General features: G+C 43.7%; 1 protein-coding gene across 7 annotated transcripts in view; it reads right to left on the bottom strand.

Moving 5' to 3' along the window:
• Positions 1-24,729, bottom strand: part of PKNOX2 (PBX/knotted 1 homeobox 2) — a 93,129-nt gene extending 68,400 nt beyond the window's left edge. For 5 of the 7 annotated variants that reach the window (XM_041480604.1, XM_041480605.1, XM_041480600.1 and 2 more), the window contains exon 1: positions 24,651-24,729. The gene's annotated coding sequence lies outside the window, so the exon portion shown is untranslated. Of the gene's footprint in view, positions 1-21,871; positions 22,015-24,650 lie in introns of all 7 variants that reach the window. The other 2 variants (XM_041480601.1, XM_041480606.1) reach the window with 1 other exon arrangement.

Genomic DNA, 24,729 nt, shown 5'->3' with positions numbered 1-24,729 from the left:
TCCTAAAATCCTTTCTCTTTCCACCAAATAATCCCTGTCCCCTGCAAAACCATCCACACTCTGTTCCCATTCTCATCCCAACCCAATGGTGCTTTAGCAGTTCCTCCAAACCAGTTTGTAAAAAAAAAAAAAAAAAAGCCATTAAAATTGGGGGTTTGCACCCAAAAAAGTCATTGAAGCAAAGGTTTGCAGAAAAAAAGGTCCTTCAAGCAGGGAATTGTACCCCAAAAAGTCCTTAAAATAGGGGCTGGCACCCAAAAATGTACTTTTAGCAGTTTTCAGCAAAAAGTAAGTTCTCAGAGCTTTGCAGAAAGGAAGTCCTTCACACAGGGGTTGGAACTACAGGTTGTCCAAAAGGGGTTTGTACCCAAAAAAAATACTCCCTCAAAAAAGGGTTTGCACCAGAAAAGCACCCTTAAAATAGAGGGTTTGAATCAAAACCAGTCCTTGCATCATAAAATGTCCTTTCAATGGGTGTCTGCACCACAAAAGTCTCTCAAACAGAAGCTTTGCACCAAAAGCCACTTTCAATAAGGGTTTATAGACAAAAAGGATTTTCAGGCAGGTACTTGCAGCTAAAAACGTCTCAGATTTTATACCAAACACTTCCCCAGGATGTCTCCCCTCTGCAATATCTGCTACAAAATCCTGCTCCAAAGGGCTGGAATAGATCCCTACCCCAGCACAGCAAGGGTTTTCCCAAATCTAGAAAAATTCTGCAAGGGGAATTCTATTTCTCCTTAGAGTAGGATGGCTGGGGCAGGTGGGAAAAGCCAAAAATGCTGGGAGCAATCCCAAACACTGACCAGGATCACCCCAAATATAAAACACCCAGCAAAATAATAAAATAGGCCCACAAATTCATAAAATATCCTCCCCAATGATAAAAACATCCCAAAATATAATAAAACACCTCCAAATGGGGGTTTGCACCCAAAAAAGTCATTGAAGCAAAGGTTTGCAGAAAAAAAGGTCCTTCAAGCAGGGAATTGTACCCCAAAAAGTCCTTAAAATAGGGGCTGGCACCCAAAAATGTACTTTTAGCAGTTTTCAGCAAAAAGTAAGTTCTCAGAGCTTTGCAGAAAGGAAGTCCTTCACACAGGGGTTGGAACTACAGGTTGTCCAAAAGGGGTTTGTACCCAAAAAAAATACTCCCTCAAAAAAGGGTTTGCACCAGAAAAGCACCCTTAAAATAGAGGGTTTGAATCAAAACCAGTCCTTGCATCATAAAATGTCCTTTCAATGGGTGTCTGCACCACAAAAGTCTCTCAAACAGAAGCTTTGCACCAAAAGCCACTTTCAATAAGGGTTTATAGACAAAAAGGATTTTCAGGCAGGTACTTGCAGCTAAAAACGTCTCAGATTTTATACCAAACACTTCCCCAGGATGTCTCCCCTCTGCAATATCTGCTACAAAATCCTGCTCCAAAGGGCTGGAATAGATCCCTACCCCAGCACAGCAAGGGTTTTCCCAAATCTAGAAAAATTCTGCAAGGGGAATTCTATTTCTCCTTAGAGTAGGATGGCTGGGGCAGGTGGGAAAAGCCAAAAATGCTGGGAGCAATCCCAAACGCTGACCAGGATCACCCCAAATATAAAACACCCAGCAAAATAATAAAATAGGCCCACAAATTCATAAAATATCCTCCCCAATGATAAAAACATCCCAAAATATAATAAAACACCTCCAAATAAATAAAAAAAAATTAAGATTTGAATTGAAAAAGACCCCAAATAAATAATATACAGAAAAAATAAAATGCTTCAATAAAACAAAATACACCCAAAATAAAATGCTCAAAATAAGTAACAAAATACCCCCAAAATAATAAAATACCCCAAATAAATAACAAAATACCCCCAAAATAATAAAATACCCCAAATAAGTAACAAAATAACCCCAAAATAATAAAATACCCCGAATAAGTAACAAAATACCCCCAAAATAATAAAATACCCCAAATAAATAACAAAATACCCCAAATAAATAACAATACCCTCTTAGTTCCATAAGGATGAACCCCTTCTGCTGCTGCTTTTCATTTATTTGTCAAACTTTCACAAACAACCCAACTTCTCTCAAGTTTCTGGCTCTCTCTCCTCCCACACACATTTTCCATGATGAGCAATCCCCACATTAAAGCATCTCCCCTCCATTTTGGGGTGCACCGTGCTGCCAAAAACAGCTGTTTCTGGAAATGCAGCAGGTGGGACTCTGCAGAAAACAAACTGGCCATTCTAACCTGTTTTTCCAAATGGTGGGGAAGGCTCTGGCTCTGAGGGTTTCACTCCACTGTGAATTTTGCTTTTTTGAAGGGTTTTCCCTGGGTTACCAGCTGAATTTCCCTTTGCCATGAAGCCCCACTCCCACATCAGTGCCAGGATGTTTCAGCCCTGAGCACCATCCAATGGCCAGGGCTTTGAAGTTGCTTTTCAAAATAAAAAATCCCCCCAAGAAACCCAAAAAATAAAGGTCTTGGGGGAATTGATTTTTGTTTCATATTAAAAAAAAATAACTTCGCTAAGCTGTGGCACTCCACATGGTACCATGAGGGACCCCAGGTCCATTCCAGCACCTGAAACACATCCACATCCCACAAAAGAAGGGAAAAGGAAGAGGAAGGATGGGAAAAAATAGGAGAAAATTCAAAATCAAGAGGTTTTTAGAACTAAAAATAACACTGAAATGATATCTGCAAAACTAATACCCAGTGAGACTCCAAAATTCAACCAAAACCCCCAAAAGCTTTGTCTCCACCCCTTCCTGTTGGGCCAATTTCTGGTAGCAGAAATGGATATTTTATAGCAATAAATAGATTATATTGAGAAATATACATAGCTAGATATATGCTATTATAAATAATATATGGCAAAATAATAATTCCTTATTATATCAAGCATTATATAGCAATCTAATACATATTCCATAATCAATATATCACTATATATCAAGCACTATAAATAAATATATCAATGTGAATAGATCCTAATCAACTCCTGTAATGCAGGATTACGCCATGTAGTTATTTAATTATTTATAAATATTTGTGTGTTACATTCACTCATTACAGGTTCTATATCAACGTTATGTAGCAAACATCTATATAATATTATTTATGGCAATAAATGTAATTTATCAGTATATACACAGCAAAAAAAAAAAAAAAGAAACAGAAAAAGAAGGAAGCTTTTTGCAAATTAGCAGCAATTTAGAGAAAAAAACCATTTTTAAAAAAGATTTTGGGGAAACCCCACTCCAAACCCGAGCAAGGCTGCGAACACCCGGCACCCAAACCCCACTCCAACCCCAGCACACCCGGGCAAGTTACCCCAATAAGATAAAAGAACTTGCTTAAATCTCTTCTTTTTTAATCTTTTTTTTTTTTTTTTTTTTTTTTTTTTTTTGCCCACAGAGCTGGAGCTGGGAATCCATTAGCCTTTAATGAAGTGAAACCCTCATCTTGCCGGAGCCACCTCATTTAGCGCAATTGTTTCGCAGCCATTACGGAAAGACAATTACAAGGAAGCGGCGAGAGTAATTGGAAATGCTGGCAGGAGTTGGGCGAAATGATAATAAATAAAAATATTCCCCCTAATAAGCTTGCCAGGAGGGGGGTGGGCTGGAGAAAATCAACATAATTAGAACTGAACCTCGGTGAGGAAAAACAGACAGCGGGGTGGCGAGCGCTCGGCATGGAGGAGTGGGGGGAAAGTGGAGAAAACTTTGGGTTTTTACTCAAAAACCAGCAGGGAAAAGATTTCCCTCACCTGTACGCAGCTATCAGGAGTTAAAAATTGCTGGAATGGGAGATGCTGTTCACAGGGATGCTTGATCACCTGGTCCAGGCTGGAATTAAAGCCAAAAAAAAGCTTAAAAGTGAAATGGTTTTGCTCACAGGACGTCATGGAGGAGCATCATTGGGTAGCAGGAATTTCTCCTCATCAGATGGGGGGAAATACAATTATTTTTGCAAAATACAATTATTTTTGCAAAACCTGTATTATTTACATTAAGACCAGAAAGCATTAAAGACGTGGATTTGGCGGAAAGGGATCAATCATATCCAAAACCCAACACAGGCAGCTGTTGGTGAGTTCCTTCTCTGCTCCTAAAATCCTTTCTCTTTCCACCAAATAATCCCTGTCCCCTGCAAAACCATCCACACTCTGTTCCCATTCTCATCCCAACCCAATGGTGCTTTAGCAGTTCCTCCAAACCAGTTTGTAAAAAAAAAAAAAAAAAGCCATTAAAATTGGGGGTTTGCACCCAAAAAAGCCATTGAAGCAAAGGTTTGCAGAAAAAAAGGTCCTTCAAGCAGGGAATTGTACCCCAAAAAGTCCTTAAAATAGGGGCTGGCACCCAAAAATGTACTTTTAGCAGTTTTCAGCAAAAAGTAAGTTCTCAGAGCTTTGCAGAAAGGAAGTCCTTCACACAGGGGTTGGAACTACAGGTTGTCCAAAAGGGGTTTGTACCCAAAAAAAATACTCCCTCAAAAAAGGGTTTGCACCAGAAAAGCACCCTTAAAATAGAGGGTTTGAATCAAAACCAGTCCTTGCATCATAAAATGTCCTTTCAATGGGTGTCTGCACCACAAAAGTCTCTCAAACAGAAGCTTTGCACTAAAAGCCACTTTAAATAAGGGTTTATAGACAAAAAGGATTTTCAGGCAGGTACTTGCAGCTAAAAACATCTCAGATTTTATACCAAAAACTTCCCCAGGATGTCTCCCCTCTGCAATATCTGCTACAAAATCCTGCTCCAAAGGGCTGGAATAGATCCCTACCCCAGCACAGCAAGGGTTTTCCCAAATCTAGAAAAATTCTGCAAGGGGAATTCTATTTCTCCTTAGAGTAGGATGGCTGGGGCAGGTGGGAAAAGCCAAAAATGCTGGGAGCAATCCCAAACGCTGACCAGGATCACCCCAAATATAAAACACCCAGCAAAATAATAAAATAGGCCCACAAATTCATAAAATATCCTCCCCAATGATAAAAACATCCCAAAATATAATAAAACACCTCCAAATAAATAAAAAAAAATTAAGATTTGAATTGAAAAAGACCCCAAATAAATAATATACAGAAAAAATAAAATGCTTCAATAAAACAAAATACACCCAAAATAAAATGCTCAAAATAAGTAACAAAATACCCCCAAAATAATAAAATACCCTGAATAAGTAACAAAATACCCCCAAAATAATAAAATACCCCGAATAAGTAACAAAATACCCCCAAAATAATAAAATACCCCAAATAAATAACAAAATACCCCAAATAAATAACAAAATACCCCCAAAATAATAGCCAAAGTAAATGATCAAATAACCCTAAGTAAATAACAAAAAGCTCAAATAAATAACAAACTACAGCTCAAAGATATTAAATTACTCCCCCAAATAATAAAATACATTGAATAATTATTAAAATATCCCTCAAATGGTCAAGCAGTCCAAATCTCTGCCCAAGCCTCTGGAGTGAAGGCGACTTTCATTTAAAAACCACACACGTTTTTTTCCTTGCCACTTCCCAACTCCGTTAAGATCATTATCACAGAATGGGAGCAGAGATAAAACATTTTTATTTTCTTTTCCTTTCCTTCTAGTGGGATTTTGTAGCAGAGCATCCCCCATTCCCAGCCCTCATGGAAGTCAGCTCATGTTGGGAGTTAATGTTTCGTTAATACATAGGTTTTTTTGTTAATTTATTTTACTTTATTTTACTTTTCCATATTTCTCCTTGGTCACCAATTATTTTGCTCCCAAAGGGATTATTACAATTCTCCCTGTGACTTTTTTAGCCTTGGTGCCTTCCATAAGCCACAGGTGATGCTCACGCCACAATAATGTGTTATTAAATAATATTAAATTATTTTAAATGATGTAAAATTATTTCAAATACATTAAATGTTATCGAATAGTATAAAATATTACCAGATCTTATTAAATATTCTGCAAAGGCACGTGCACAAATATTTAGGAGCTGTGAAATGCCTCCACCACCGAGCTGGGCTGCTCCAGTGGGTACCAGCAGCTGAGTGGGCAAAGGTCTGGGAAACTGGGGGGAAATTGGGCTGTTTTGGGGCTTTTTAGACAAAAAAAAAAAAAATTACTAGTGGTGGAGGAGTAGTGGAGTGTGGTGAGAGCGTGTGTGGGCAGGGGTGTGGGAGGAAAAGAGGGAGATGGAGCTGTGGAAGAAGTGTGCAAGGAGTGTGCAAGGAGCGAGCACGCGACGCTTCAAGTTTTAGCTTTTCTATTTTTCAGGTCCTGTACTGGACAATTCCCAACTCTAACTCCATACAGAGTGTTAGTAAGCTCTGGTCTCAGTTTGCTCAGCCAAAATAATCCTGCCAGGTCTGAGAACCAAGGACACCCAACAGCCTCAGGCCCAGAAAATGATAAACAAAAATAAACTGGGGAGGAGCAAACTGGGGGAATGGGACTTCATTGCCTGAAGCTGTAATTGGAGAATTAACCCCTGATGTGTAAATGGACCAAACTCAAATCTGCCTGAAAAACTCGTGAGCACTGTCCAGCCTGGGTGCAGCCTCTGGGAGGCTCTGGCTGCCCAAGGTGTGTCTGTTAAAGGCCTTTAATAAATTCCCACTTTATTCTCCTGACTCTGCCTGGCCTCTGTTCCAGGCAGCCACTCCAAGGCATCACCAGAGTGAGCAGGGAGGAGGGTGTAGGAGCTGGGAGTGTGCAGGAATTGTGCATGGGTGCTGGGAGCATGCTCCACCTTCCCATTCCTTAAAATCCCATTCGATTTCCTGAAATTCACTTTTTTCTCGCAATAAAAAAAATAAATTAATATCTAATATTTAAATATACAGTTATAAATATTACACATATATGACTATGTATTTATAATTTATTATGTATATTATATCTATTATATATTACCTATATGTTTAATGATATAATAAAATCGTATATAGAATTTATTTTATATATTATTTTATTATATTATATATTATCTATTTTATATTATTTTATATTATTATTTTTATATTTATTTTTATATATACACACACTATATAATTGTTATCTGTATTATTTATTATATAAAACAGAGAAAACATAGCTTACTCTATATCTAATAATACTGTATACATATAATAGGGGTATCTATATTCTATATAGTCTATATTATATTCTGTATTTTATCTTTTATAGCCTATATTATCTGTTACTGTCATTCTTATACATATTAATTATATTCTAAAGCTGTATTAGATATTTTACATCTATTATAATCTACAATATCTCATATATTTATGATATCATATATCACAGATATTATATACTACATTGTATATTGCATCATATAATTATATAAATCCATGCATGATATGTAATTTATTGAAAACCCATGGTTCAGCCCCTATTTTATATAAAATATATGTATTTTAAATCCCAACCCACAATTCAGCCCCTAAAAACACCCTGTAAAAAAAATCCCAAACCTGAAAGATCACTTCTGGTTGGAGAGAAATGTGGAATATAACACCTGGGGTGGAATAGAACACCTGGGATGGAATAGAACACCTCCTTTCTGGATCTCAGGTGAGATCTATTGAGAAATAAGAGGATTTGAGGTATTTGGGAATTTCTCATTTACAAGGATCTGTTCTAGTCCATTCAATTCCATTTAATCCAAAGTGAATTTGCTCAGAGGTTCCCATGGAGGCTGGCAGAAACAGGAATCTTTAGGAGAAAAGCCGACACCTTGACACAGGGATGCACAACCTGGGAGTGAATGGGACTTTCCAGAACTGGCAAGAATGTCCTTCCTCAATTTCCTGAATTCGTTTTCCTGATTTTCCTGATTCTGCAGGATTCTGCTACCCTGGCATTGCAGCTCTTTGGAGAAAATCCAACTGATTCTTCAACAAATCCACTTTTGCTGCAACGCCACAAGACACCAGTGATGATTTTGGGGCCACTTTGGATCCTCAAAACCCCACTGTGCCTTTTCCTGATAAACCATCCCAGGTAAGCCAAACCCCTCTGGAATTTGGTACTTTGCACCAGAAATCCATCTATTTTTTGGTGCACAAATATCCCAATGTGTGACCACAAAGGGGTTGCAGGGAGCAACTCCTCTAAATTTTTTTTTGGGGGGGGGGGGGTGGAAAATAATTTTCAGGGTTGCAAGAATTAATTAATTTGCCAAAGCAATGTTTGCATCCCGCATTCCCAGCGGGAATTTTTCAGTAGCCAAGTGGAAAGGTTTATTTAGCCGGGAGCAGCGCTGGCTTCACAAACATTTCCCCTTATCCAGCAGGGAGAACCTCACCAACCGAAAGGAGATTTAATTAGTGAAAATCTCGTTAGGCAAACGAAATTATCCGTAAGACAATCCTGCTCTGGACAGGGGGGTGATTAACCAGAGCCATTAATGGAGAGCGGGGCTCCAACAGGCAGCTCTGCTCCGGGATGGGGGGACGGGGGGAGGACACCCCGCCCCGCCCCCACCCCCTCTGTGCTTGCCGAAAAGCCCTTGAGCATCTCATCAGCCCACCTTGATTGCATCATGCAAATTGCAATTAGCTTTTCGTTTCATCACCCCAGAAAACAGAAAAAAAAAAAAAAAAAAGTGTTTTGGGGGTGCGGGCGCAGCAACCCCCAAAATTTGTGAGTGGTACCCACGGGATGATGTGCCTGCATCCCACCACTGAGCACTGAGTGATGCAAATGCCATTTTTAAAGTAATTTTGAGCGATTTGGGCTCTGTTTTGAAGGAAAAACGGACGGGAATTACAGACCTTGGGCATCAGACGTGCTAAAATCCATTTTGGGATGACATGGAAGTGACCAGCCCAGCAGTGCAGGATGTTTGACGCTTGTGGGGTTTTGGGGAATTTCCTTCTGGGTGAGTTTTGGGGAATTTCCATGATTTCCAGCTCTTACAGGAGGGTTTTTTACCCTAAAGCTGTGGGTGTTTTCACACTGGTCCCTAATGATGCCGAGGCCTGCACACCAAGGGCATTGTTGAGGCAGCTCAGAACGGCAGGGAAGGCAGAAAGAGCCGGGAGCACAGGCTGGGCTGCTTCAGAATTCACCAGGACTGACCTCGGAGGGGATGGCACGGCCAGAGGAGTGGGAAGGGACCCGCTGGTCTTTAACCTCCCACTACAGCAGGATGTCACAGAGCCACCTGTAAAAATCATCAATTCAGGGCAAGAGAAGCCTTCCCTTTGCCAGGCAGTCCTGCAGGATGCCATAAAAATGGGGGGAAAAAAGCCAAAACCTCATCAAACCAATTTCCAGCAAACACTCATGGGTTTTGTATCTATAATTACATTTACATAGCTCTTGTTCAAGAGGAATCCCTAGGGACCTCACCCCATCCAGCTCCCTAAAATGATGATTCCCACCCCCATCAGCTCCCAAGTCTGGAGGAAGGACACAATATTGCCATCACCACCTAAAAAACTGGGAAATTTGGGAGTTTTTAGATGCAGAGTGAAGATGAGCTCACTGAAAACCGGCCAGGGATGCATCAGGTTCCAGGTGGAGTGAGGTGATGGAGCAGGGGGATGATGGATGCTGAAGGAATGACACACCTGATGTCACACAGGTAATTGAGAAACACAAATTAAATCCCAGCTGGCAAGACCCAGTATATATATTCTCCATATATTACATTCCCAAATATGTTCTTCCACTATATTCTCCAATATACCATGTTTATATACATACAGATGCATAAAACATTGCATTTCCCAATATATATACAGGGAATATTATCTAAATTTCTTCAATATATACAATATTTCTCAACATTTTCTACTCCTAAATATGTTCCCCAACATTATATATTTTATATTCCCATATAAATATATATATGTATGTTATATACAGATATAGATATGATAGATAGATAGATAGATAGATAGATAGATAGATAGATAGATAGATAGATAGATAGATAGATAGATAGATAGATACATATATTTTATATTCCCCTATAAACATATATATGTATGTTATATATAGATATAGATATAAATATATGATTGATAGATAGATAGAATATTATTTGCACTGCTCTTAAAATTGATTCAGAGGCTGCAATTAACACAATTCTTTGAAATTTTTTGCAATATCCATCAATTTTTTTCTACATCTTGGACTCAATTTACTTTAATCCAACTTCTGCCACAAATTTGCTATGAGTTTTGAGCAAAACCCACTTAATTTTTGGCGGGGAAAAGGAGTTTATCCTTTAAAGATCCTCACCAGATCCCACTCTCAGGACACCAAAAATGCCCTGAAAAATGTGGTTTTATTTAAAATCTGGTTTCACCTGAAGGTCAGATTTTACTGAAAAGCTCTGTTTTTAAGGAAAAATGGATGGGAATTACAGACCTTGGGCATCAGACGTGCTAAAATCCATTTTGGGATGACATGGAAGTGACCAGCCCAGCAGTGCAGGATGTTTGACACTTGTGGGGTTTTGGGGAATTTCCATCTAAAAGTGAGAATGGGTCTGGAATTTGGGTGCTCTGCACGGACCTTTGAGCATGGGAGACTTTAATTGAGGTGCCCTGTGAGCACCTTTGCTAATTAGGGTGCTCCATTGGGACCTTGGCTGATTGGGGTACCCTACAAGCCCCTTTGCTAATTAGGGGCCTGGCTGCAGTCTTTAATTTGGGTGCCCTGCAAGCATCCTTGATGACTGGGGTACCAACTCAGTCTTTGTTAATTAGGGTGCCAGGTCAGGGTCTTTGCTAATTAGGGTGCTCTGTGAGGAGCTTTGCTGATTTGGGCACCTCTGATGAGGCCATTAATTTGGGAACCCTGCAAGGACCTCGGCTCATCCTCACACCCTGAGAGCTCCTTGGCTAACTCGGGTCCCATGCCACCATCTCTGCCATGCAGGTGCCACACCAGGCTCTCTGCTAATTAAAAGGCCCTGCCATGACCTTTCCTGATTTGGGTGCCTGGTTTGCATCTTTATTTTTTGTGCCCCATGAGCATCTTTGCTAATTAGGGCGCCCTGTAAGGGTCTGTGCCAAGCAGGTGCCATCCCATGGCCTCTGCCCCCTTGGGTGCCCTGCTGAAGCCCTTCCCTGAAGGGGTCTCAGGTGCCTCGGGCACTGAGCACTGAGTGATGCAAATGTCATTTTTTAAGTTATTTTAAGAGATTTTGTTATTATTTCCAGCTCTTATAGGAGGTTTTTTGCCCTAAAGCTGTGGGTGTTTTCACACTTGGCTCTCCAGGTCATGAGCAGCAGGTGACACAAAACAGGACAGAGGTGACACAAAAAGCCAGGACAGAGGTGACACTGCTCCTGCCTCGCTCTGGGATGCTCTGTGGGCAAGGCCAGCCTGGACAGGACGCAGGAGCGGGTACAGGACATGGCTGCATCAGCTACAGGAATGGCTGTACATCCCAAAATCCTGCCAGGATCGCGTTCAGGACATGGCTGCATTCACCCTCAGCTCAGCTACACCCCAAAATCCTGCCAGGAACAGGTTCAGAACGTGGCTACATCCATCCCTCAGCTTATCTGCATCCCAAAATCCTGCCAGGATCGCATTCAGGACATGGCTGCATTCACCCTCAGCTCAGCTACACCCCAAAATCCTGCCAGGAACAGGTTCAGAACGTGGCTACATCCATCCCTCAGCTTATCTGCATCCCAAAATCCTGCCAGGAGGGGGTTCAGAACACGGCTGCATCAGGTGCAGGAATGGCTGTGCATCCCAAAACCCTGCCAGGAGCAGGTGATGCACATCCCTGTAGGATGTGGGGCAGCTCCTGGGATGCCTCACTGCTGTCAGAGCATCCCCAAATCCCATCTGCAGCCCCCACGCCGCATTAATGGCTCGTATTTTGCTAATTGTACAAACCTAATGGGGGAAGGAGCTGGCGGGGGGGAAAAAAAAGGGTAATGGCCATCAGGGCAGCAATAAAGCAAAATTAATGGGCTGTGGGAAGAAATCATGTCCACTTAATCCCAGCTTTGGAGCTCTAACAGAACGCTGGAAGCCAGGGGGGTTGCTGTGTCCCGAGGTCACTCCGGAGCCGCAGGGCAGCGGGGAGGGGACAGGACAGAGCAGGAGCATCTTCAGGGCCCTGGAGTGCTGCAGGAGGGGAGAACTCCCGCGGGAGAAGGCAGAGATGCAGAGGAATGCTGCTGAAAAACACCGGGAAGGGACTCCACCTCCAGCTGGGGACAGCAGCTTTTTATCCCCTTTTAATTTATTTTTTTTTCAATTTTCCTTATTTCCTTTTTCCGATTTTCTCTTCTAATATTTTTCTATTTTGTTTTTTCACATTTTATTTTCTTTTACCAATTATCCTTTTTCATTTCCTTTTTCTATTATTTTTCCCTTTTGTTTTTAATCCATTTTTTCTTTTTTTCCAATTTTGATTTATTGCTTCTTTTTAACCAATTTTTTAATTTTTCCCTTTCCTTTTTATTTTTGTTTTCCTTTTTCCCCACTTTTTCTTTTTTATTTTTTCACCAAGTTTCTTTTTTTCTTTTTACTTCTATTTTCTTTTTTTGTCCTTTTTTGTTTTTCATTATAATTTTTCCTTCTTTACTTCCTTTTTTAAACCAATTTTCTTTTTATTTCCCATAGAGAAAGGAAAACAATTTCCCCACCACAACGCTGGAAAAACCCCACCCAAACTTCTAACCCAGCAAGACAGGGATACTGGTGTAGGACACCTCCCAAAGATTCCCAATCCCTATTTTCACTCTCTCCCATCCAACTTTTTCCCCAGCACTGCTTCATCCCAGTAAAAATTTAATTATTTTATGATTTTTGCTTGCCCTGGAACAAAAATGCATGCACAAATATCCCTGTTCCTAAAGGGATGGAGATAAGACTCATCCCAAACTTTCCCTTTGGACTAAAAAAAAAAAAAAAACTAAACAAAACAAAAAAATCAAAAACATCACAAAAAACTTTAGCCCATAAATTTGGGTAGGAGTAAAGGTATTTATTCTAGGAAAACTGGGATTAGAAGTGGATGTGGAGTATTTCTGTGAAGTTGTGCAAATATAGATGTGAGTGGACAACACCAACGCTTGGAAAAATTCAAATTATCTGCATTTTTCAATCAAATGGCCCTGCCCAGGAGCCAAAAAAAATCCAGTAAAATCCCAGTAAAACCCCATGGTTTGTATTAATGCCCCAAATCATTCTGGGATTGAGAGGCCAGGGGCTCTGCCAGCATCCCACAGCCTGGCCCCACGCCCAGCTCCTGGTGGGGATGGCTCCTTCCAACCACCCCAATCCCCACTGGAGGCTGGGGAGCTTTGTCCTGTGGGAAAAATCCCCTTTTTTTTCCTGAAAATGCCATGGGGGGATAATTTTTTTTAAAAAATGCTCCTATTGTTGAGAAGCCACTTAGGGCTGGGGAGGATGGGAGTGATGGATTATCCCAGGCTGGAGCAGGAATGCTCAGGGATGCTCCAGCACCCTGTGTGAGAAAGGATACAGGGAGCAGGGATCATCCTGGCTGGAGCAGGGATGCTCCAGCACCCTGTGAGCAGGGATACAGGGAGCAGGGATCATCCTGGCTGGAGCAGAGATGCTCAGGGATGCTCCAGCCCCCTGTACATAAAATGAGCAAGGATACAGAGATCATCCTGGGCTGGACCAGGGATGCTCCAGCTCCCTGTGAGCAGGGATCAGGGATCAGGGATCATCCTGGCTGGACCAGGGATGCTCCAGCTCCCTGTGGGAGCTCCAGCTCACTGTGGGAAAGGATATAGGGATTATCCCAGGCTGGGCCAGGGATGCTCCAGCCCCCTGTGAGGAAGGATACAGGGATCATCCCAGGCCAGACCAGGGATGCTCAGTGATGCTCCAGCTCCCTGTGCACACAGTGAGCAAGGATACAGGGATTATCCCAGGCTGGAGCAGGGATGCTCAGGGACACTCCAGCTCCCTGTGCACAGGGCACCAAGCAAGGATACAGGGATTAACCCAGGCTGGAGCAGGGATGCTCAAGGATGTTTCAGCTCCCTGTGAGAAAGGATACAGGGATCATTCCAGGCTGGACCAGGGATGCTCATGGATACCCCAGCTCCCTGTGAACAAGGATACAGGATCATCCCAGGCTGGACCAGGGATGCTCCAGCTGTTTGTGAACAAGCATACAGGGATCAGGGATCATTCCAGGCTGGACCAGGGATGCTCCAGCTCCCTGGGAGCAAGGATACAGGATTATCCCAGACTTGACCAGGGATACTCCAGGTCCCTAGGCACAGGGAGCAAATCAGGCACCCAAGACAGACATACTGAATTCCCCGATTTTTCCCACAAGGATTCAAGCTGTTCACGTGGGAAACTCCACCAGGGCTGCAGGCACGAGCTGTTTTGATGGCCCGACAGCAAAGGGAGGAGCGAGCTCATGTAAATAAAGGCGGGATGTCACCGAGGGAGGCGCTGGCCCGGCCGTGCCCGAGGCTGCCGGGGCTCAGGTTGCAGCATCCACCGGGGACTGCGGGAACGCGGCTATTTTAGGATTGGGGATATCATTTCACCAACAATTCCCCTCAGTTTCATGTGACACGGAGCCAGCATCCCTAAAATAAACGGGGACTACACCCCGTCTTAAAGGGAATGGAAATAGAAATGTTAAATGGAATAACAGGCAAAGCGTTGGTGTTAATGATTTGCCTGATTTTATTTCTAGGAAGGAGAATAAATGCAAACCAGGAGCAAAAAGCACTTTGGATTTCGGCAAATATTTGGAAATCTTGTTAATTAATGGTACAGTGGACACAAAGCTGCAGCTGAGATCCAGAGCTTGGGATCACAGAAGGATTTGTTGGATGTTTATATTGCATTTGGGGAGTTTTCCCGTGGACATTAAAAATAAATAAATAAGAACCTTGCACTTGGTCCCTGCCAGTGACGTGCTCAGGGTTCCTTACCCAGAGCAGCAAAAAGATGTGATGCTCCATGAGCCAAAATAGCAAAATAATTTGGAAGAAAATTGTTATTCATTGGCTTTTTTTTTTTTTTTTCCTACTGTGCAATGAGTTGAATGGGGATTTTTGCTGTTTGGGGCTAAAAATCTCTGATTTAGGATTATCCCCACTCTCGCAGCCATGTCACTGCTTAATTTTATTGTACATTAAAAGAACTTTTATATTTATTTATTTATATATATATTTTATATATGTATATAGAAATATAATTATTTCTATTTATTGTATTTATTATTGTTATATATGTTATATACATATATATTTATTCTATAAAACATAAAATATAATGCATTATATATTATATATTATATATTATATATTGTATATTGTATATTGTATATTGTATATATTATATGTATATATATAATATTAAATATTTTGTATATATTCTACTATACTACATCATAAAAGTTCACTGACATATCCCAATGTCTTCATTGAAAACTATCATTTATCACCTATGAAAACCATCTCCGTCTCCTGTGGAAGATCAACATCGCTTTTGGCAGCTAAAACTCACTCAGCAGCAAGTTTCAAATTTCTTTTAGACTCCACTGCTGCAGCTTCAGAGAAACCAACTCCGAGTTATTCCCCTTCCTTGCTTGCAGATGAAATGTAAAGTTTGAAATTTAAAGTTTGAAAAAAAAATCCAGTACAAGGAATTTTCCAGGAAACTGAAAACCCATCAAGCTCACGCACTCAGGCACTGGCAGGAGGAGCAGCAGGAGGGTGAGCACGTGGATCCAGGTGGGGTTTTTGCCCTGGAAATCACCACTGGGATGTTTAATTTGCATCAGAAGAGTTATTTTCCTTCAGGAATGCATGAACAGGTTGAGCACCAGCTGCACTTTGCTATAGGGGACAAGATTTTCCTCCCCCAAAACTGCCCAGCACTCACACTGCTCTCCTGCATAATAATTCCCTCTTATCAATCAATTGATTGATACTTTTCTATTATAAATCAACTACTGTTTTTTTATATATCAATAATTTTCTGCTACAACCTGATCAACCCATTACTTTATATTATAAATCCATCAATAATTTCCTAGTATAAATCAATCCACATTGTTTTACTATTAACCAACCCACTATTTTCTATTATGAATCAATCGACATATTTCCCATTATAAATCAATCAACTCACAATTTTCCACCCCAAATCAGCCAATAAATTTTTATTAGGAGCAAACCAACTCCTGACTCTCTACTCCAAATTGATCCATCGATGATTTTCTATTAGAACCCAATCAACCTTTGGCTTTCGAGTACAAATCAATCAATCAGTTTTATTCTGAGGCAATTAATTGGAATTAATTCGATGCCGGTTGAGTTGCTGCTGGGCTGAGAGCCCCCCACACCCCCCCAGCAGGTATTTATAGCCTCCCTGTCTCATCCCCAGTGCCCTCAGCCCCGGCCATTAATTCAATTAGCACAAAGAGGGGCTTGTTGAGCGCTCCAGCCTCCCAAAGGAGCAGGAAACAAAGGGTGGAATTCTGTCTGCTCGCCTCAGGGGTGCTGCAGGGGCCATGGGGTGCCCCCACCCCACAGCAGCCATGCCAGGGGATGGGGGAGCAGCCCCCCAGGGCAGGACTGGGGTGTGGGGTGCACGGCTGGAGCAGCTGGGTGATGGGAATCCTGCTAAGGGAATTAAATCCCACCTTGCAGCGGGCGTCTCAGCCCATCCCTTCCCAGATTTACACCAGATTTAGACCAGATTTGCACCAAACCAGAACACCAATTCAACCACTTCCCAATCCTTGAGCCCTTCCCAACTTATCACAGCCCTGCTGCCCTGAGCCCCTCTCCAAGCACAATTAAGTCAGGGTGAAAACGCTCCCAGTAATTCCTGCAGGGATAACAGCACTGGGAATTTCTCTGGCTTTTTGCCTGTGGAGCCAAATCCCTGTATAAATGGTTGCAGGGAAAATAACCCCCCTGATGTCTCTACCTTGAGATAACCTTGGCCACTTGCCAGGTACTCAGCTATTAAAGATGCTACTAAATCGCTTTATTTAGTGGTTTTAGCATAAATATTCTCACCAGGACTTTCAGCTCCACTGTTTGGGATGTTAAATTTAAAAGGGAAAGAAAAGGAGAAAAAAAAAAAAAACCTTCTGGAGGTTGTTTAGGCAAGGAGGAATGATTTAGCATGGTACAGGGTGGGATTAAGATGGCAAAGGTCATGTTGAAAAGAAGGAAAAGCTCCCCAGCAGCAAGAGGTGGCTCCTGGTATAAGGAGAAAACACTGAAATGCTCAAAAAGAGCGAAAAAAACACTTGATAAAAAGTGATGGCTGAGACAGGTTTGTATGGGGGGAAATAGTGGGAATGGGGAATATGCCCATGGGGGTTCCTGGTTTTGGGGAGTCACAGCCAGGAGCTGGAGGAGCATCCCTAAAAATGGACAAGTGTTGGAAAAAATGCATCAGAATCCCTGGAATTGCACCAGCAGCCTCAAATTTGGATAAGCACCCACAAAACTGTAGCAGCATTGCTAAAATCGGATGAGAGACACTTAAAAATGGATAGGCAGCCCTAAAATTGCAGCAGCATCCCAAAAAATGCACCAGCGTCCCTAAAATTGCAGCAGCATCCCTAAAAATGCATCAGTACCCCTAAAATTGGACCAGCGTCCCTAAAACTGCACCAGCATCCCTAAAATTGCACCAGCATCCCAAAAAATGCAGGAGCACCCCTAAAAATGCAGAAGCATCCCTAAAAATGCACCTGCACCCCTAAAACTGCACCAGAATCCCTAAAAATGCACCAGCAGCCCTAAAAATGCACCTGCACCCTTAAAATTGCAGCAGCATCTCTAAAATTTCACCAGCATCCCTAAAATTTCACCAGCATCATTAAAATGAGATCAGCATCACTAAAGGCAGATGAGCATCCCTGAAGTTGAACCATCATTCCTGAAACTGAAGGAGCATCACTAAAACTGCATCTTTAGAAAATTGCCCTGGCATTCCTAAAACTGGCACCAGCATCCCTGAAGTTGGATAGGGATCTAAAAAAAATCTAAATCTAAAAATCACATCAGCATCACCTTATAGGAAAACAGCCCTTTGATACAATTAATATTTAATTCATGTTATTATCTTTAATTATTTACCATTTACTTTTTATTGGCTGTTGAGTATGTATTTTTTTTTATTGTTCATTTTTTATGATAGTTAAGTTTGTTCTCTACTATCCCACTGACAAAGAGCCCCACTTCATTATTTTTTGTTTTAGAGCAATTAATTAATTGCAGGAGTTACGAGACCTTGGATCTGGCAGCAAGATATAAAGAAACCAATTTCTGCCCATAAATGCATTAAAAGACCTTTGCAGGCATTTTATAGAAATGTGATTTTCTTGGGATTGAGATCAAAAATAATAAGAATTTATTTTTCTTTTTTTTTTTTTTTTTTAACTCCTCCAGCAAAGTTCACCTCCTCAGAATCCAGATTTTGGGGGGGTTTGGAATAATTCTGTCTAAATTGGGTGAGTCAGAGCAAGGTCAGGGGGGGATGCAGGATGCAAGAGGTGGGATGGAGAGATGGGATGCAGGATAGTCTGGAGGGGAGACCTCCACCCACCATGCCTGAGCCAATTATTTATAATTATTTCTTATGAGCTGATGAAGGGGATAATAAAATACAAGACCTGGAGAGGGCTCAGCTCATCAGCCTCACTCACCAGGAGCCCCCCTTTGGAAAGAGGCAGCAGGAAGGTAGTGGAAATAGGGGGAAAATAGAAAATAGGGGGAAAAGGAGAAAAATCAAGAAGGGAAAAGGAAAAAAATCAAGCAGGCAAAAGACTTTTTTTTCTGGGATAGCATCAAAATCTCCATCCAGGCTCCCAGCTCGGCATCAGCACCGGCAACAGGCATTGGGATGGAGAAATTAGCAGCTTGGAACAATAAATTCCCTTTTAAATTTATTGCTCAGGAGCATTAAAAATGTCTAAAGTGGTTTACATCCACCAGCACCATGGGAATTCGCCCAGGGATCCGGGAGCTGGTAATTGCTATTCTCAAACTTGCCTTGGAAGCTTCAAGTAGTGTTTAAAAAAAACATTTGAAGGGTTTTATAAAGCCATAAAGTGCCCTCCATGTACCTGGGAGTGATGGAGCTGGGAGAGGCTCCACCAAAAAATCCTGGGAATAACACACTGCTGATCTGGTGACGGGAAAGGAAACTGCTACCACTAAATATTGAATTTTTTTTTCATTATTTGGCCAAGTTTTGCCTTGCTGGTGGCAGAGCGCGTGGCATTGGGGGGATATCAGAGAGTCTGGGCTGGGGAATGTTGGGTTTGCTGCTTGGACAGGGCTGGGCTGCCAAAAATGATGGGGAAAAAGGGGGAACAAAGAGGGAAAAAGGCAAAATAGTAAAGGAAAAAATAGAAGTTAAAAGAAATAAAAGAAGAAGAAAAAGGGAAAGAGGAGAAGTTAAAAAAGAAAATTTAAAAGGGCAGAAAAGGGAAAAAACAGGAGTGAAAAAGGCAGAGGGGAAAAGGGAAAAAACATTAAATATTCCTCTTTTTTCAGAGGGGAAAAAAGGAAAAAAAAGAAAGGAAAACAAAGCAAAGGGGAAGAGAAAAAAATTTCAAAGGAAAAGAAGGACAATCAAGGAAAAAATAAAACGGGAAAAGGAAAATATTTTAAAAGAAGGAAAAAAAGGAAAGAAAATAAAGGAGAAATCAAAAAAGGAAATACTGAAAAAGGGAAAAGGGGAGAAATGAAAAGACAGGGGGAAAAAAGACAAAGGAAAATAGTAAAAAAAAATAAAGGAGAAAAGGTGAAAAAGGGGGAAAAAAGGAGAAAAGTGGGGGAGGAAGAAGGGAAAGGAGGAAAATTTGGGGAAAGGGGGGGAAATGGGGGGGAAAGGAAAACAAAATCAGCTTTTCCTGCCATGGAAAAAATTCCAAGCTCTGAGCCAAGGCTGAAGGAGCTCCCGGGGAGGCTGAGGCTGCTCCTGCTCCCTCCCAGGATTTTCCCTCAAAACCCCACTCCCAAACACATCTTCAAACAAACCTGAAATGGGGGAAGACATAAAATAGAAGCTTCCCGTGGCTGGGCCAAAATTGGGATTATTTTTAATTGGCTTTCTGAGATTTCTGGCAGGGCTCCAGGCAGCCAGCACAGCCAGGCAAGGGAAAACCTGGCCAAAACCTCTGCGTTCAGTAATAACATTTTTCATAGTTTTTGTAACACCTTGTTAAAGCCAAAAGCTCCGGATTGAACATCAACAGGGAATTTTTTTTCCCCTCGACACAAGTTGGGTTTCGCTCTCTCTACTCCACCTGCACCAAAATAATCTGATTTTTGGGGAGCATCAGCAGTGCTGCATAGCTAAACCTGAGGGTTTATGGATTTCTGGTGAGGCTACCTGGGTATTTGGGTTTTTACTTTGTATGGGAGGGATGGGACAGGTGGCACAGAATGCTGAAAGTTGGGGGAAGCATGGCCTGGAAAATGAAAGTCAAGGTAAAAAAAAAATCAAATAGTGATAAAGCAGAAAAAATTAAATACAAGGTTTTAAAAAAATTAAGATAAAAAATAAAAGAAGAATAAAAACAAAACTAAAGCAGTTAATCTAGAACAAAAAGAAAACAAACAAAAAATTAAATAAGATGAAATTATAAAAAGAAAACAAACCAAAAAACTAAATAAGATGAAATTAAAATAAAATAATAAGTAATGAGTAAATAACAATTCTTTAAAATTGTAGACATGATGCTTTGGGAAGTGGTTTAGTGGTGGATTTCACAGCTGGACCCAATGGTCTTGAAGGTCTTTTGCAACTCAACTATTTAACAAACACCAAATAACCAGAGTTGGGACTACCCAGGGTTTGTGTTCCACCTTGGAAGAGGAAAAGCCAAAAAAATAGGATCTAATCAAGCAGTTGGGAAGCACTGAGGCCAAATTCCCTTCTTATTTATACAGCTGCAAATCACAGCTGGGCAAAGGCAACCTCATCCCAGTGGGAGCACGGCTCCATCCCACCAGGACCGTGGCTCCATCCCATCAGGGTTTGCCCATGGGCATCACCTGGAGCACCCCCTCAGTCCTTCCAAGGCTGGAGGCAGAGATAAACCCGAGTTTAAATTTAATTGAGGATTAATTCCCATCCTTCCGGATTATTATTTGGAGCTGGCATCTTAATGATCTGACTAATGATGCTGGGAATTAATTTATTTTGGGGCTAATTAGAGGGCATTTGTTAACACCCTCTTTGGTGGTGGCAAAAATTATTTGGGAATCAAGTTATTTGACGGTGCATGGGATATTAAATGGAAGTGGGAATTGTCTGGATCCAGTAAATTATCCCACTAGCACCCCAAAAAAGCAACTTTCCACATGCTGGAGTGAAGGAGGATGGGGAACAACTGGGGACAGGATGCTGGGATGCATCAGCCTAAAACAAAGATGATCCTGATGCTTGATCTGGCTTTCCCACCGGGACTGCAGGTGCCAAATCTCCCTTAGTTTATCCCTAACAGTGGCAAAAGTTTCCTCCTGACTTCAGCAAGTGTGGGCTGTGCTCCTTGCTCCCCTCCCATCACTTCACTGATTCCTTCAAGCCACAGCAGCTCCCAGGAAAACCAGCTGTGCCAAACTGGGCTGTCCCAGCATCCCAGGTCCATTTTCCCCATGTCTTCAGGAAATATCCCAAGAATCCATCACACAAACCCAAGCAGGATGCAGATGGTACCCAGAGGGGCAGTCCTGCATCCCTGAGGATGAGGATGGATGGGTGAAGGATGCTCTTCCCAGCAGCACCAAGCCAATACTTAAGTTTTGTGGGAGGACAAAAAAAAAACTCTTATCACTCAGAGATTTATAGGTGCTGTCCATCAACTTGGAAAAAAGACAAGAAGTAATTCAGAAGTTCCCTGGAAAAGCCAAAATCACCTGAAATCCAAAGCTGCCCCGTGAGGGTCTTGTTTTATCCTTGAGTTGGAAAAAGAGTTATTCCTGATGTGCCAGAGGGGTAAAACATAAAATACTCTTCTCCCAATACAACTTCAGGCATTTAATCCAAAACAGGAGATATCCTTTAAAAAAAAAATAAAAAAAAAACTTAAGAAAAAGATGAGCTTTCCTTAAAAAAGGTGACTTCTTAAAGAAAAAAAAAAACACTATTCCCTAAAAAAAAATGTTTTCCTTAAAAAAGGTGTAACTTTTTAAAAAAGACAATTTCCTTAAAGAAAGGGAGATTTCCATAAAAAATGAGATTTCCTTTATTTCCCCCTCCCAAAAACGATGGAGGGAAAATGGAATATGTTCCTGCAAGCTCAATGGGGAAGCTCAGCATCACTTTCCTCCCTTTTTTTCCCCTCATCCCATGACATCAGGGAGTATTTAATGTTATTTATAAATAAATATCTAATATTATAAATATCTCAGGTTAAAATGAAGGGGCTTATGGGCTGGCTTTGGGGGGCAAGGGCTGCAAAGTACCTTAAAAAGCCCAATTTTGGGATGCTAAGGAACACAGCATCTCCTTCCCTTCCTGACACCACCAGCTCCCCTATTAACCTCTCCTGTAATTAGCCTCAAGCAATTAACTTTTGCTCCTAACGAAGGAATCTCAGTGCAGGGAGTTAAATAAAATAGGAGGGAGGAGGGGAAAAAAAATAAGGGGGAATCCTAATCCCATCATCCGCCTGCTCCATACAGCTTAAACCCAAAACAAGGCACTACTTTTTCACCCAAATCTCCCAAAATCCATTTGATTCACCCAAACCCCACCCCCCATCCACATGAGGCTGGAAAGAGCCCCCCAAAACATCAGACCCCAAAGGTTTTGGGGTGTTTTTTTTCAGGGAGCACCCACTTTTCCACAAGGGGATGATGCCAGCCACACCGAGTCAGCACTTTTGGAGGCATGATGTCCAAAAGTTTCATCAAAGCCAGGTCCTCTGAGCCACACTCTGCTTTTCCCCACTCCAACCCCAAAACCTTTCAGGATTTAAAGGCAAAATAAGTTGAAAAAAGCCAAATTAAGCCATTTCCTCTTCTATTTTCTGCTTCTCCCCGGCAGACAGCTGTCCCGCATCCCAGCCAAAAATAATCCATCCCCCCCCCTCTCCTCCATCTAATCTCCCCGGCTGGGAGTTTGAAAATATCCTGCCGGGTTTAGGGTTTCCCGTTACCCGGTGGGCGGCGAGATAGTGGGAAAAAAGATCCTTGGGAGGGAGAAAAACCGGGAAGAGCCCAAACAAAGAGCCGGAGCCCAAGTTGAGCTTGGACACCTGGCGAGGACTGGGCTGAAGTGGAGGGACACCCCAAAGCCTCGGCAAAACTTCCCGAGTTGCACAATGCCAGCGGCAGAGCCACCCTCCCGCAGACGGAAATGCAACAAAAAATTCCAGGATAAATTTCAAATCATTATAATAATAATAATTATTATTATTATTATTGAGAAGGAGAAGCCCTCCCTGCATTGCTGCAGAGGCACTAAAAGGGATTTCTGGAGTATTCATCCAGCCTTGCGGGACGGGGGGAGCTGCCAAGGGGTCCCGAGCAGGGCTCCAGGGGAATGGGGTGTCCTGGGGGAAAGGGGGTGCGCCAGGAGAAGGCGGCACACGGGGATCTCGGGGTGCACGGGGGTTTGTCCCGGGAGAGCCGGCGGGATGCGGCATTCCTGCCAGGGCCACGCTGGGGCACTGGCGCTGAGCCCGCGGGAGGCCCTGCGAGGTGGCACCGCTGTCCCCGGCCCCAGCGGTGCCCCGGGGGTCCCGGGGGCGCCCCGAGCTCAGCGGGCGCTCTGCACGGCTGGGATGCCGCAGGCAAACGCCCCCCACCCACCCTGCACGGGGGGCAACTTCCCGGCCGGCAGCGGCCCCGAGCGGGGGCTCCAGCCCTCCCCGGGGGGCGTGAGCAGCTGGGGGGCTGCGAGCCCTCCTCGGGGGAGCCGGGGCCAGCTGAGGGGGGCTGGCAGCGCCGGGAGAGGGCTGCGAGCAGCCGGGGGGATGGCGAGCGGCCGGGGGGCTGCAGCCCCCGGGGAGGGCTCTGCGAGCGGCCCGAGGGGCCGGGGCACCCCGGGAGCGCTCCCGGCGCTCGGGGCTCCGCGGCCGGCCCCGCTCACCGCAGCGAGCACGGGGGATGCGACCCCCGGGGAGGGGACGGGGGGTCTGCAGCCCCCCTAAAAGCACGGCAGGCGGGAGGAGGCTGCAGCCGGCCGTGGGGTACGGCCCCCGAACAGCCCCGCCGCCCTCCCGGGCTCTGCGAGCGGGCAGCGGCGGCTGCAACTTGGATGGGGGGGCTGCAACCTTTGGGGGGTCTGCGAGCGGCCGGGGGGGCGCACCCCGCACCCACCGGACAGCCCCGATGGCCGCGGCCGGCCCGGGGGGGAGCAGGGGGCGCGCCCGCCCCGCTCGCTGCGTGCCCCCGAAAGCACCGCGCCCGGCCGAGGGGGCACGGCGGGGAACCGCAGCGGCACGGCCGGCCCGAGGGCAGCCCGCAGGGGGAACCGGACACCGGGGACGGACAGCCGCGCTGCCCCGGCCCCGCTCGGCCGGGGAGGCGGCGGGAACGGCAAGTTACTTCCCACACCGGAGGGGATGGGGGGTGGGGGGGTGTCCCCGCCGTCGCCGCACGTGCCCCGCCGCCCGCGCCGCTTTGTCCGCCGGGCTCCGCGGCTCCGCCCGCCCCCGCGCGGCGGCCCCGCCGTGAGTGACAGCCCTACCTGCCCGCCAATCTTCATCACACCGACACCGGCCTGACAGCGCGGCCGCCGCTCGCCGCCCGCCCGCCCGCCCGGCCCC

Source organism: Pyrgilauda ruficollis, unplaced genomic scaffold (assembly GCF_017590135.1).
Source record: "Pyrgilauda ruficollis isolate IOZ18807 unplaced genomic scaffold, ASM1759013v1 scaffold52, whole genome shotgun sequence".
NCBI classification, from domain to species: Eukaryota; Metazoa; Chordata; class Aves; order Passeriformes; family Passeridae; genus Pyrgilauda; species Pyrgilauda ruficollis.
The sequence above is the reverse complement of the archived record's forward strand: the minus strand, read 5'-3'. Positions and strand labels throughout refer to the sequence as shown.